Genomic DNA, 13,075 nt, shown 5'->3' with positions numbered 1-13,075 from the left:
CCACGTCTTCTGGGATGTTGTCTCGTAGAAATTATCGGACGTTACAGACGTGCTTACTGCCTCTATCAAGGAAATAAAGCAGGAAGTACGTCTGAAATGCCACTCAGTTTCTACGGCGCAACGTCCTGAAGACATTCTTCTTCTTCTTCCTCTCCGCCGTGAGATTTCATGACAATGAACGAATAACAAAAGACATTCAGCCGTATAAAATTACAGGTTTCTGCATCAAAGGGAATAAAACATTTCACATTCGAATTGACGTCTTTTGTGTCCTAATTTCACGTGTTAATAAACCACGTCAGTAAATAAACAAACCTGAAATATTCGCTGCGCATCGACAGAATCACTCTGTGGACTCGGAAGACGCCGCCGTCCTCCAACCTCAGCACCGCGTCACACAAGAGGTTCTCCTCTCTCAGCTTATTCAGGATGATCGATGTTTCGGTCAGAATTTGGATGGAGTCCATCTCCTGAAAAACAGTCAGTCGCTGTTACAGATTTTTCTTCATACCGACGCGTGTGCACATCAACTGAGAGTGACTGAGAGGAAACACGATACTGAGAAGAATATCTGGTCCTGCGAGAGAGTTACTGACATGGGAATGGTGAAAACTGCGTAATATGAAGCTTTATAGATCTCTTCACTAATTAATAAATTGTAGGCTGTCAGATCGAGGATGATGAATTGGGCGGGGCATGTAGAACACATGCAGAGACAAGAAGTGCAACTTTTTAATCGTAAAACCTATGCGTTGCTGTGATAATATTAAAATGGATGTTAGAGGGTGGAGAATGAAGCTGTGGATTGTCTACAGCTGTTTGTGGAAGTGGCTTAGAGGCAGGGTCTTGTAAACACAGACATGAATCTTTGTGTTTCTTAAAAGGCGAAGCATTTGATTACCAGGGATACTGTTAGATTCTCAAACAGGACTTAAGACTCCATAGATTCAGTTTGTTTCTTTGTTGTACAAATGCCTGTTGAGATCCGACACAAAATGACAAAGCTCTTAATGTGATATATAACTAACTAACTAACTATCTAACTAGACGGCTTACGGAACACGAAGTTTCAACACCGAACTAACAAAGCCCTCAACCGGACACTGCCCTGGGCCAACAAAATCCAGTCTCCTTCAACTCCTATCTCCCTTAGATCCCGTCTGAGATTATCCTCCCTTCAAAAAGAAGGTTACGCCTTTTCATAAGCATAAAATTTTCGAGTTCTTTTCTCTGTGTAGAACTAAAAGTGCTTAAGAGATGCTTCACACTCCGTCCGTCTTTACGCTCTTAAAATTTGTTATTCCGTAAACGGAACGAATGAATAAAATAAAACAAAGAAATTTCATTCCCTCTTGCATTGTCAGTTTTAGCACCAGGAACAGCTACAATTTTATTTTCGTACTTGAAGCAAAGACTGCGAAGGGACTGCTTTAAACCATCGGCTTTTTGGGGATAACAGAACGGCAAACTGAATTTTCCTTGCTACAAGAACAAAATATTTACCTTTAAAACTGAGACTGTGTGACAAATGGGGCTTACGTTACTTTGGATACCACAAGAGATTGTGCGATGTTAGTTAGTTAGTTAAGTGTTCTTTGTGGAAAATGTAATCGAAACCACGAATCGGGGATAAAATTACTGACAAACAAACTCTGTGATGACGGGAGAAAAATTCTGTTCATAAAATCTCAGTCACTCAGAGAAAACCATGAAAACATTTCACAATAGCAAGTTCTGAAAGGAAAGAGCAGCATCACTCAGAATGTCCAAAGTTCTCACCTAGGGCGTACAGACAGCCGTGGAACGCGACGCAAGAATGGAAGGCACGTCGAGAAAGCGACGAACGTCCATCGGTCGGTGTCCGGGTCATAAACTTCCACCGAGTTTAGAAGATTGTTACCGTCAAATCCACCAGCGACGTATATTTTGTCTGCAAAAACGAATTAGCTATAATTAAACTGGTCCATGCAGAGCACAGATATGGGACAATCCGTACTTAAATCTGTAAATCTCTTAAGTCCCCCTACGAGTCACAGAAACTGCACAGACACGGCCGTTTCTGTTCATCTGTTTCTTTGTTTCGAAAGCAGACCATCGGCGTGTCGGAGGAAATTAGTTTAACTGATAAAATTTAACATAAACAGAAAAGTGATTAAATTAATGCATAACGGAAATGATGGTAAGTTATATCGTCTGTGAAACGAATTTTATTAAATTTGGTACCAGAGATGTACGGTACGAGCTGCTAAAAGGTGCTCTACATTTATAATACAATGCGCTATTTACGTGAGATTATTAACTGTCTCAAAAACATATTGCATCTGCATTATTTGAGAGCCAATTCGATAGTTTGATGGTTGTTTGCATTCACTTGTAGTGTACACTAATAAGGCAGAGGACGACGCACAGGGACAGCTTACGAGAGCAGAAGAAACCATCACGCACTCAGAACTTCAAGTCGTTGTGAAATAACGAAGTCCGTAGCACGGATAAAAGAAAGGGATAATAAAAGAATATGGGACGATGGAGTGAGGGAGACTAAGATCAAGAGCGAGGAGGAATGCCTTGAAGATGAAGGCATAAGGTTCGTCTGAAACGTCGGCGGAAGCCAAACGACAGCCATCTTCTTACTCGCCGCCGTGAGAACCTCAAATCCAGCGACTCCTTCAAACTTTCTTGCGTTCTCACACGCGGACAGACAGACGCCTCGCCTTCTGTACTAATTCAGAAATTTCTGTTTCACAGCATTTACGTACCATTCAGCACAGCCGCTGATGAACTGGTTCGCTGTGTGTTCATGGGAGCGATAAAAGACCACTGGTTCGCCTTGCAGTCGTATCTTTCAGCCGTTTTCTGATTCATACCAAAAAATACACCGCCCATGGCGTACACGGAACCTCGCAGAACTGCCACACTTAAATCGCATCTGAAACGGAAAAAGAACACGCTCTGCTATGCTCATTTATTGCTGATTCAGATGCATTTACTCTCGTTGAACGCAATTGATCCCTCGTCATTGTTGAATCATAATTCAACTGAATTAACAAGCAAATCGCATTCTTGTAACCAACTTTGTTCAAAAGTTCTTCGACCTATTCACAATTTGCACGATGCTCGTCTATGTGAGTGATACAATTTTACAGCCCCTTCCCCCATAAATATCTTGACTAAGAGAGCGACTATCAACTTTTTAAGAAGGACTCTGTTCCAAGGAGTGCCTTAGTTACCGTTCTGTATCTTACCTTCGGACATGCATAGGCGCCACCTCGCGGCATTTCTTCGTAACAGCGTTGAAGCAGCTACAAGAGCTTAAGACTCCCCCGCCGTAACCTCCGATGACGTAAATGTCGAAACCGACTACTGCCGTGCCATGTTCGGCTCGCGGACCGATCGAGTCGACCCCCTCCACCTGCACAGGAAGAACAGATCATGGTTTTATTTTTCTTTGGATCATTCGGTTTACTGAAGTGAAGTCCTTACATTAGAGTCCAAGCGACCAACCACCGGAGCAGGGGTGCAACCCCCAACAGCGGACCGAAATTGCTACCCCGTGGAGGGAGGCACTCGACAAAGACCGCGAGAAATTAACTTGGAGCGTAGGTGGAAACAGGAAGACCCGAAGAGAAGCTCTCGTCAAGTTCGACAGACAAACGTAGAATTAATTTCTGATCAACAGGTGACATTTCAGGTTCGTACTTTGGCAAAGACAGATGTTGGTGTTTTGGGTTTTATCGATGCAAAGCTGGAGGCAGTATGTCCCCCACCCCACCCCAGGCGTTACCACGCAGATGGCCAACATCGACCCTGATCAGTGCGTCATTTATTCCGTTGAAATCCACTGACGATCAACGATGTCTAAAATCAGCAGACAGGATGCCATGACAATTGAAGTAGGACGCTTATTATAAACGGTATTTAAGGAAAACTTCACATCCTTCGTCGATTTCTATTATAACTTATATTGTACATGAGACTCAGCATTTCTGTAATATATTTATTGATTTATTTTTAATTCATGTCTTTGAATCTTTTCTTAAAAAAGCGTTTACTTTAATGGAAATAAAAGAACTCGAAAAAAGAGGCTAAGAGGTCCTTGTAATTAAGTTTAGCAAGAAAAAGGAAAAGTAGTTTTTCTCGGAGGCGTCATTTAACAAGCCGCGGTAAGAGTAGAAATTAGTGCAACTCACCACACTCCACCGGTCTGCTGTGCATCGTACGCTTCGATCACATCTGTCGGACTTCCGTCGCGGCACCCACCAATAGCAAACAGAATGTATCGTCGGTTTCGCGGGCTGGCAATCCTTGGTGTCACGAGGTTCTTGTTGTCCTTCGACAACCTTTTCGCGTCGTCCAGGAATTTGAGCGTCTCCGAGATCACGGGTCTCTACGCCTTTTTTCCGTCACGTACGGGTGCTCTGACACCTGTTGAACAGTTCAATGTGGACCTTAAAATCTTTTAGGAAGGGATCCCAATGTTCCATTGCAGAGGAAACAATAAATTCACACTTAATTTGGTTCTGAACTCACCGAAATAGACTATGGCATATACAGGAAAAACATGTTTTTTGGTTTATGTAACGATGCTCTTAACAAATGCACGGGTTGTGGAGAGAAGCGAAATCAAGATTAAATCGATATTAGAGAAAAATATTGAAATGTGTTTCAACTGAAAGTTAAATCCTTCATTATTGGCTGCATTTTGATTTACATTCAAAATTGTAATTTATTTCTCGTCTCTCCCGTACGAGATGCACATTCTTTTTGATTGGATAACTTTAATTAATTGTCAAAATTACGTAGCATCGAAAGAAAATTATGATAATTAGTTGCTTCGAGATTCAAGGAAGGCAACCTTCTGCATGTTGGTGGATAGGTGGAAGGCCCGTCAACAGAGCAGCGTGTGATTATGGGCTTGATGTCTACTATGAGCCTTTGCATGTTTCGACCTTAATTAGTTATCATCAGGTGGTTCTCTTAAAGTGTTCAAACTACTAGATAGGAATGCCAAATTGTAAAGACATTTGAAGCAGATAACATTTTCATGAATCCGTGCGATTGTTCACACGTATTCGTAAGAGGTGAGTGTCTGAAATCACAGGGCATTTGACCTAGAGTAGAAACATTTCTTCTCTGGGGTTAAAGCGCATGATGAATTGCATGAAAGAATATAGCTGCTTAGTGAGATTACGTTTAAAGTATTAGAATGTTAGAGCTGTCTATGAGTTTGAAGCCATTCGGGTAATTTACTCTTGGCAGTAGAACGAAGGCCTTCTCGAAGGTATCACCACCTTGTCGAAGGCAATCTGCCGGGTGAGGAGGCTTGCGTGCTCAAATGACCCTTAGGGCTATGCCGGCCTGAGCTTCGGCTCATGGTAGGGTCACCCAAGCCGGACAGGTCTAAGGAGATGCGCTAGACTAAGAGTGATACCCTGGTCCTCCAGGTTGGGGGTTGGGTGTAGGGCTAACAACCTTTCACCTTTAAAAAAAATATGTGTTACGAAAAAATCAACCAAGCCTCGGATCAGGACGGACTCTTTGGCACGACCACGGCATTTGAAAAAGGACATGAGATTTGGTACCTGGAACATTAGGAGCCTCTATAGGGCTGGGGCACTGAAATCAGTGTGTAGGGAATTAGGGAATTATAAGTTAGACTTAGTGGCAGTGCAGGAAGTGCGATGGGAGGGGGAGGGCACGATCCCAGTGGACAATTTTACATTTTTCTATGGAAAGGGGAATGACAATCATCAGCTAGGGACGGGTTTTTTTGTTCATAGCAGAATTAGGGCAGCAGTTAAGAGAGTAGAATTTGTTAGTGACAGGTTGTCTTACGTAATTTTGGAAGGACGTTGGTGCGATATCATTGTCCTTAATGTTCATGCCCCAACTGAAGACAAAAGCGATGATATCAAGGATAGCTTTTATGAAGAATTGGAATCAGTATTTGATACATTTGGCAAGTATCACATGAAAATTCTGCTAGGAGATTTCAATGCAAAAATTGGGAGGGAGGATGTCTTCAAACCCACAATAGGCAGCGAGAGTCTCCATGCACTTAGTAATGATAATGGCGTCAGAGCAGTGACCTTCGCTACGTCAAAAGATTTAATTGTAAAAAGTACAAAATTTCCACACCGTGATGTTCATAAATACACTTGGACTTCCCCAGATGGCAGAACACACAATCAAATAGATCATGTTTTAGTAGATAAGAGAAGGCAGACAAATGTAATTGATGTGAGATCATTCAGAGGAGCAGATTGCGACACTGATCATTATCTGGTGGTAGCAAAAGTGAGGGAGCGGCTTTCAGTAAGTAGACGAACTAAACAAAATTTTGACACAGAAAGATTTGATTTGAAAAAATTAAGTGAGGGAGAGGCAAAGGAACAATATCAAGTTGAAATTTCGAATAGGTTTCAAATTTTAGAGACAAATGAGGATAATGAAAGTGTGGACATCAACAGGGAGTGGGAAAATGTCAGAAACTGCATCAAAATTTCAGCAAAAGAGAAACTAGGATACTACAGGAGAAAGCAAAATAAACCGTGGTTTGATGAAGAATGTTCAAAATTAATAGATCGAAGGAAGCAAACAAAATTTCAATGGTTGCAGAACCCAAACAAAACAAATGCGGATAATCTATGTAACGTGAGACGTGAGGCTAGTAGAACCTTTAGGACTAAGAAAAGGGAATACCTGAAGGGCAAAATTGCTGAACTTGAGACAAATAATAAGGAAAAAAACATCAGAGACCTGTACAGAGGCATTAATAACTTTAAGAAAGGATATCAACCCCAGACTAATTTGGTAAAGGATGATAGTGGCAATTTGCTTGCAGATCCAATAAAAATTGTGAATAGGTGGAAAAATTTCTTTAGCGAGCTCTTAAATGTTCATAATACTGGTGATATTAGACAGATTAAAATGCATACAGCTGAACTGTTGGTGCCAGAACCTAGCTTAGATGAAGTGGAACTAGCCATTGGGAAGTTGAAAAGTTATAAATCTCCAGGAATTGATCAGATTCCGGCCGAATTAATTAAAGCAGGTGGCAAAGGGTTGCATACGAGGATCCATAAGCTTATTCAGTTAATTTGGGATAAGGAAGAGATGCCACATCAATGGAAGGAATCCATAATTATTCCTATTTATAAGAAGGGGGACAAGACTGAGTGTGGTAATTACCGAGGAATATCGCTGCTATCAACCTCATACAAAATTCTATCCAACATTCTTTTGGCAAGATTAACCCCATATGCGAATGAAACTATTGGGGATCATCAGTGTGGGTTCAGACGAAACAGATCAACGATTGATCAGATCTTTTGCATTCGTCAGATACTAGAGAAAAAATGGGAGTTCGGTGGGACTGTACATCAGTTATTTATAGATTTCAAAAAAGCCTATGACTCTGTGAAGAGAGAAGTGCTATATAATATTCTTATTGAATTTGGTATACCAAAGAAGCTAGTGGGTCTAATAAAAATGTGCTTAAATGAAACCTGCAGCAAAATTCGAGTAGGTAAATATGTATCTGAGACATTCCTCATCAAGAACGGTCTAAAACAAGGAGATGCTTTGTCTCCCTTGCTCTTTAACTTTGCGCTAGAATACGCCATCAGGAAGGTCCAAGGTAGGCAGGAGGGTTTGCAATTGAACGGGACACATCAGCTATTGGCATATGCTGATGATGTTAATTTATTGGGGGACGATATAAATACAATAAAGAGGAACGCAGAAGTTTTACTAGAGGCTGGTAGACAAGTGGGGCTGGAAGTAAATTCAGAAAAAACTAAGTACATGTTAGTATCTCGTCATCAGAAGACAGGCGGGCAAAATTATCTTAGGGTAGCTAATAAATCCTTTGAAAGGGTTACAAAGTTCAAATATTTGGGAACAACAATAACAAATCAAAATGATACTTGTGAGGAAGTTAGGAGGAGACTAAATTCCGGAAATGCTTGCTACTTCTCAGTCCAAAATATTTTGTCTTCCCGTCTGATTTCTAAGAACCTGAAAATTAAAGTATACAAAACAATAATCTTGCCTGTTGTTTTGTATGGGTGCGAAACATGGTCTCTCACTCAGAGGGAGGAACACAGATTGCAGGTGTTTGAGAATCGGGTGTTGAGGAGGATATTTGGGCCTAAGAGGGAAGACGATGGGGCGGGGAGAAAACTGCAAAATGACGAGCTTAAAAATCTGTACTGCTCCCCCAGTATTGTGAGGGTGATTAAGTCGAGAAGAGTGAGATGGGCGGGACATGTAGCGCGCATGGATGGGACAAGAGGTGTGCACCGGGTACTGGTTGGGAAACCTGAAGGGAAGAGACCGCTGGGGAGACCTAGACGTAGATGGGAGGATAATCTCAGGCGGGATCTATGGGAGATAGGAGTTGAAGGAAACTGGATTTTGTTGGCCCAGGACAGGGTCCGGTGGAGGGCTTTGGTTAATTCGGTGATGAACCTTCGGGTTCGGTAAGCCATCTAGTTAGTTAGTTAGTTTAGTAGAACGAAGGCTTCTTGCTGAACTTTTCGGATATCTGTTGTCTCTATGTGGTCAATCAGCTACAGATTATCATGCTAAGTGTTCATCGTCTGAGATGCTTGAAATTGTTATAGCAGCTAAGACCCGCTTCTTATGGCAGTAGAAACTTTTGTTAAGTTGAACGATGCGCCGGAAGACGTAATTTATCAGTTGGAGGATTTTCCTACTCAAGCTGAGTGGACGTTTGAATGCTGTAGTTGAACTGAAACAGGCAATGGATCTTAATGAACGCTGAGACTTCAATCAAAGATTGTAGCTCGGATGGACTTTCAAACTTAAAGACGGTGAATAAAAGACGATTACTAACTCAAACCACATTTTTTCATAAAAGGACGAATCGAATATTTGTTTTGCACAAACACACACATTCGAGCGTGTTACCGGCGGCATTCCACAGGTAGTTATTGTAACCATGGCAACTAAGTTAATCTGGAGATTTCTTACGCAGAAATTTTGCGCCGAATAAGGCATTCAAATCATTGTGTATAATCCTCAGACCACGAGTAAATTCGATATACGCGCATGCGCAAGATTTCGCGGTGAGTGACGACCCATCCTATAAGCATTCGTTCCACAACCACTGAACGAACAACAGACGACAGGCTTTCATGTGTTCTGATGTGTACAGCTTTAAGATTACCTCACAGAGGCACAGCGATTTAATCTAGAATATTATCGCAAAACCCGCAGAACACATTAGAAGTGCACTCACTACACGCTACTCTTAATTGCTTGATGTTTTCAGTCTGTGTGTAGTAGTATTAAACTCTGACGTATCACACTTCCCACCAATAGCAGCCCTCTAGTCCACCAGGTAGTAAACATTCCCCCCGCACCGACCAGAAACGATTTCCCCTTGCAGGGATTTTCTCCTGGTCTGCGGACAGTAGTTGTTATTGAAAGATTTTAACCAGAATCTGAATGTGTCAACAGATTCTGTTATAGCTCATCAGTATTAAGTCTAATGAACATCCGTTCAGACGTTCTCGAGCTGGAACTGCAGACAGACAGACGGGCTTACACGTGACTAAGCGACAGGCTCACAATTAGCATTAATTGTTTATGAACACGTATGAATATCGAATTTAAAATGCGGGCTTCACTTCCGATAAACATCCTCGATTTCAGGGGCATACTGACCTTCTCTTTGAAGAATGTTTCGTCAAGTAATCCCAGTCTGAAGTTCTTCAAAAGGTCCGCGATGTGGCCTTTCCTGTTGTCCGACTCGTGGTTGATCCACCGGAGAATGCACTACCACACAACTCTCTCGTCCCTCACGTTCAGTTTCTCGGCCTCGATTATCTCTTGCAGCTCCTCTACAGACTGTTCCAAAAGTTCTTTGCTCTGCTGAGACACTTCCACGAAGTGGCTCAGAACGAAGCGACGAGCGTGAGACTCGAGGTAGGCGATAAAATGAAACCTGCGACAGCGAGGGTAAGAGCCGACTGAAAATCGATCTCCTTCGGACTCTCACACATTGAAATACTGAAGCAATAACTTGATTTTTAACTATTTGCACACCACAGTATTTCGTCTGAAGTTTTTGCCTTAGCCCTTGAAGCCCGAATGAGCGAGACTGAGAGCAGACACGTGGAGAGGCAACGGTGAGAGACGATCCGTTTAACCGTGGCAAAATAGAATGTTTTCGGCTCTGAAGGTTCCCAGACAATGCCCGCTTGTCTTCCTGTTAAGATTATAGGTTGAAACAAGGGCACGGCGTACGCAAGTGAAGAAGGCAGTGAGGTGAGGAGTGTAGAATTTTGAATTCTGGCCTTAACCTTGGCGGAACGACGTTTTGGTAACTGCGTGTGTTATTCCCGTGAAACCTCGTGTAACAGGACTAAATGGGGAAACCACGTGTCTGATGAGCGGGGTAGAAGGGGAACATGGTATTGAACAAATAAATTGAGACTCAATACAGATTTTAGTCGCTAGCGAATGATGCAGGCGAATCGCACGCACCAGCCGACGGCGAGTGTCACTCGTGAGCGCAACTAAAAGAGTGAATATATCAGTCAATCTGTCCATTGCATGAACTGGAGGTTCTGGTGTGATTCTGCCGATGTCAGTTGATTTACTTGCTACGTTGTCCTGAACAAGAAGGAGTCAGAGTTGAGCATCTACGGGATCCAGCGGGTTGGTCTTTGTCTTTGCCCGATGATAACCAATTCTCTAAATGTTCAGAAGTGTTCATAATAATCAGCAAAATCTGGGGCGAGGTTAGATCAATGAACTGTACCGCGTGGACATCGCTTTAAACACTCTCGCCGGTTGAAATTCGGTCTCTTAATGCGGGAATCGGATAATCGAGGCTCGGTCAACAGAGGTTTTACTGTATGCAGAAAGATGTGGGGTTAAATGTTGATTTTGATATTGGAAGGATTATGTAAGAAGCAATGAATTCCGCAGAGAAAGAAAGAAGAAAAGAAATTCTAGAGGAAGACAGATTTAATTATGCCCCTGCAATAGATCGCGATTAATGTTCTACGTGGTGAAATTATTCATCTGCTGGTATTAATGACGATCAAAACATATGCAGTTAAATCAGAATATTTAAATTACAGACACTCCAACTGCCCCAACCTACAACGCTTTATAATTTGCCCAGTCCTCAGTCAGAGGCTTTAATCTCAGACCCGGCACTCGGCTGCTCTCTTGAGTAAAGCTGATTCGCTCCAGCGACGAAGGCTGGCGTCACAGCAAATGACAAATGAACATCAATTACCTTGCGAACTGCATGATGCCGACACAGGTGTCGACGTTTATCTCGTCCATGAGGAAGTCGCAGCAGAGTTCGATAACGCCTGGTATACACAAGTACTCAGCCGCCACGAGCAGCTGACGCGCGTTGTCGGAGCGGATGTCCACCTCGCCAAAATAAACATAATCCTGTATCTGGGTCATCTCCTCCGAGCTAATTCCGTGGAGGAAAACATCAGTCACCTCACTGGTGTTCAGTGTTGTCGTGAAGAGGGTCCTAAAACGTCGATTACTAAAAACCGTGAGCTGAAAATTGCAAGTCATGCGCATAAACTCTTAAGTTTTTATGACTCACGTAGCCAAATAAAAGTATCTTTTTGTCAATGTGGTGAATGAATTATTGTTACCTGAATAATTAAAAAACTCTCAGAATGGTTACGAATGGGACCGGATTAACTGCGAGAGACTCAAAAGTGGGCGAAGGCTTAAAAGAATTTAACCTAAAATCGGAAAGCAAGCAGCGAGCATTTGAACTATAGAATGGTCACCCTCGTTTCTTACATACCCTTGACTCTTTCAAGAGATATCTTAGGATATAACAAGTAATACAGATATTTTGAAGCCAAACAATATTTCAACACACATCGCAGGCTGTACATTCCACTGATTGATCGGTTCGTAATATGAAATCTATTTGTTCTGTCAAAAGATTTTCCCGACAATAAACAACTTAAAAGAAAAGCCGATGTTTCTACGCGGTTTTTAAAAATTTATCACCAACCAGCAAACAATTTCCTATTACAAATTAAGGGATTTGCAGTGCAAGACAAACGGAAAGATTTGATAGTCTAAAAACTGAAAGAGAGCACAGCTCGTAACAAGACGTGAGACACGTCTCTTGGAAGACAGAATCAATGGCTCGTGGTTAAAATTCATTTCTCATTTCGAGAACTCTCCGCAAATTTATTTAAAACACAAGCAGATTAACGTAAGCACAAATTCTCGAACGATTCTCCCTAAGAATGAAACATTTCTCGCGAAGATCTTTTGTTATAGTTTATTTCAGACAGAGCAACACACAGCAGCTTTCTGTGTTCCGGGAATTACCAACTTTCTTCTGGACTTTGTCGGTCATCTTTATGTATTAAACGCAAGACGTCTTGGAAATGGATTCTAATTCTCCCTCCAGATCGACTGACTGTCACCTTGGTACAACCGCACTTAAACGTTAGTACGTACGTCTTCTGGGATGTTGCGTCGTAGAAATTATCGGACGTTTCAGACGTGCTTACTGCCCCCATCATCAGGGAAATAAGGCAGTAAGTACGTCTGAAATGCCACTCAGTTTCTACGGCGCCGTGAGATTTCATGACAATGAAAAAATAACAAAAGACATTCAGCCGTATAACAATGCATGTTTCTGCAACAAAGGGGATAAACTGGGATACTGGGAACGATACGTTTTTCAAGTGCCTGAGCACTGCGGGTCCCAACTTCTCGTTGGCTCGATCTATAGACATTCGGTAGGAGTCCTTGGATGAGGGATCGGCCCGTCGAAAGGCCTCTACCTGTACACAGGACAGCACATCAAAGAAGAACGCTGACAAACATCCACGCCTTGAATTGGAATCGAACCCACGGTCCCAGTGTCCAAGCGGCACAAGGCCCACGCCTCAGACCGCGCGGCCACTGCGGAACCAAGGGGGTAAAACATTTCACACACGAATTGACGTCTATCATGTCCTCACTTCACGTGTTAATCAACCACGTCAGTAAATGAACAAACCTGAAATATTCGCTGTCCATCGACAGAATCAATCTGTGG

General features: G+C 42.4%; 1 pseudogene; it reads right to left on the bottom strand.

Annotated features, from left to right (window-relative positions):
• Nucleotides 1–9,801: 9,801 nt before the first annotated feature.
• Nucleotides 9,802–11,454, bottom strand: LOC147874514 (kelch-like protein 10 pseudogene; annotated as a pseudogene).
• Nucleotides 11,455–13,075: the final 1,621 nt, after the last annotated feature.

The sequence above is a fragment of the Zootermopsis nevadensis genome, unplaced genomic scaffold (genome assembly GCF_977971745.1).
Source record: "Zootermopsis nevadensis isolate Lab colony 2312 unplaced genomic scaffold, Znev_1.0 Znev_ptg000008l, whole genome shotgun sequence".
NCBI classification, from domain to species: domain Eukaryota; kingdom Metazoa; phylum Arthropoda; class Insecta; order Blattodea; family Termopsidae; genus Zootermopsis; species Zootermopsis nevadensis.
Note: the sequence above shows the minus strand (reverse complement) of the source record. Positions and strands in the feature narration are given on the sequence as shown.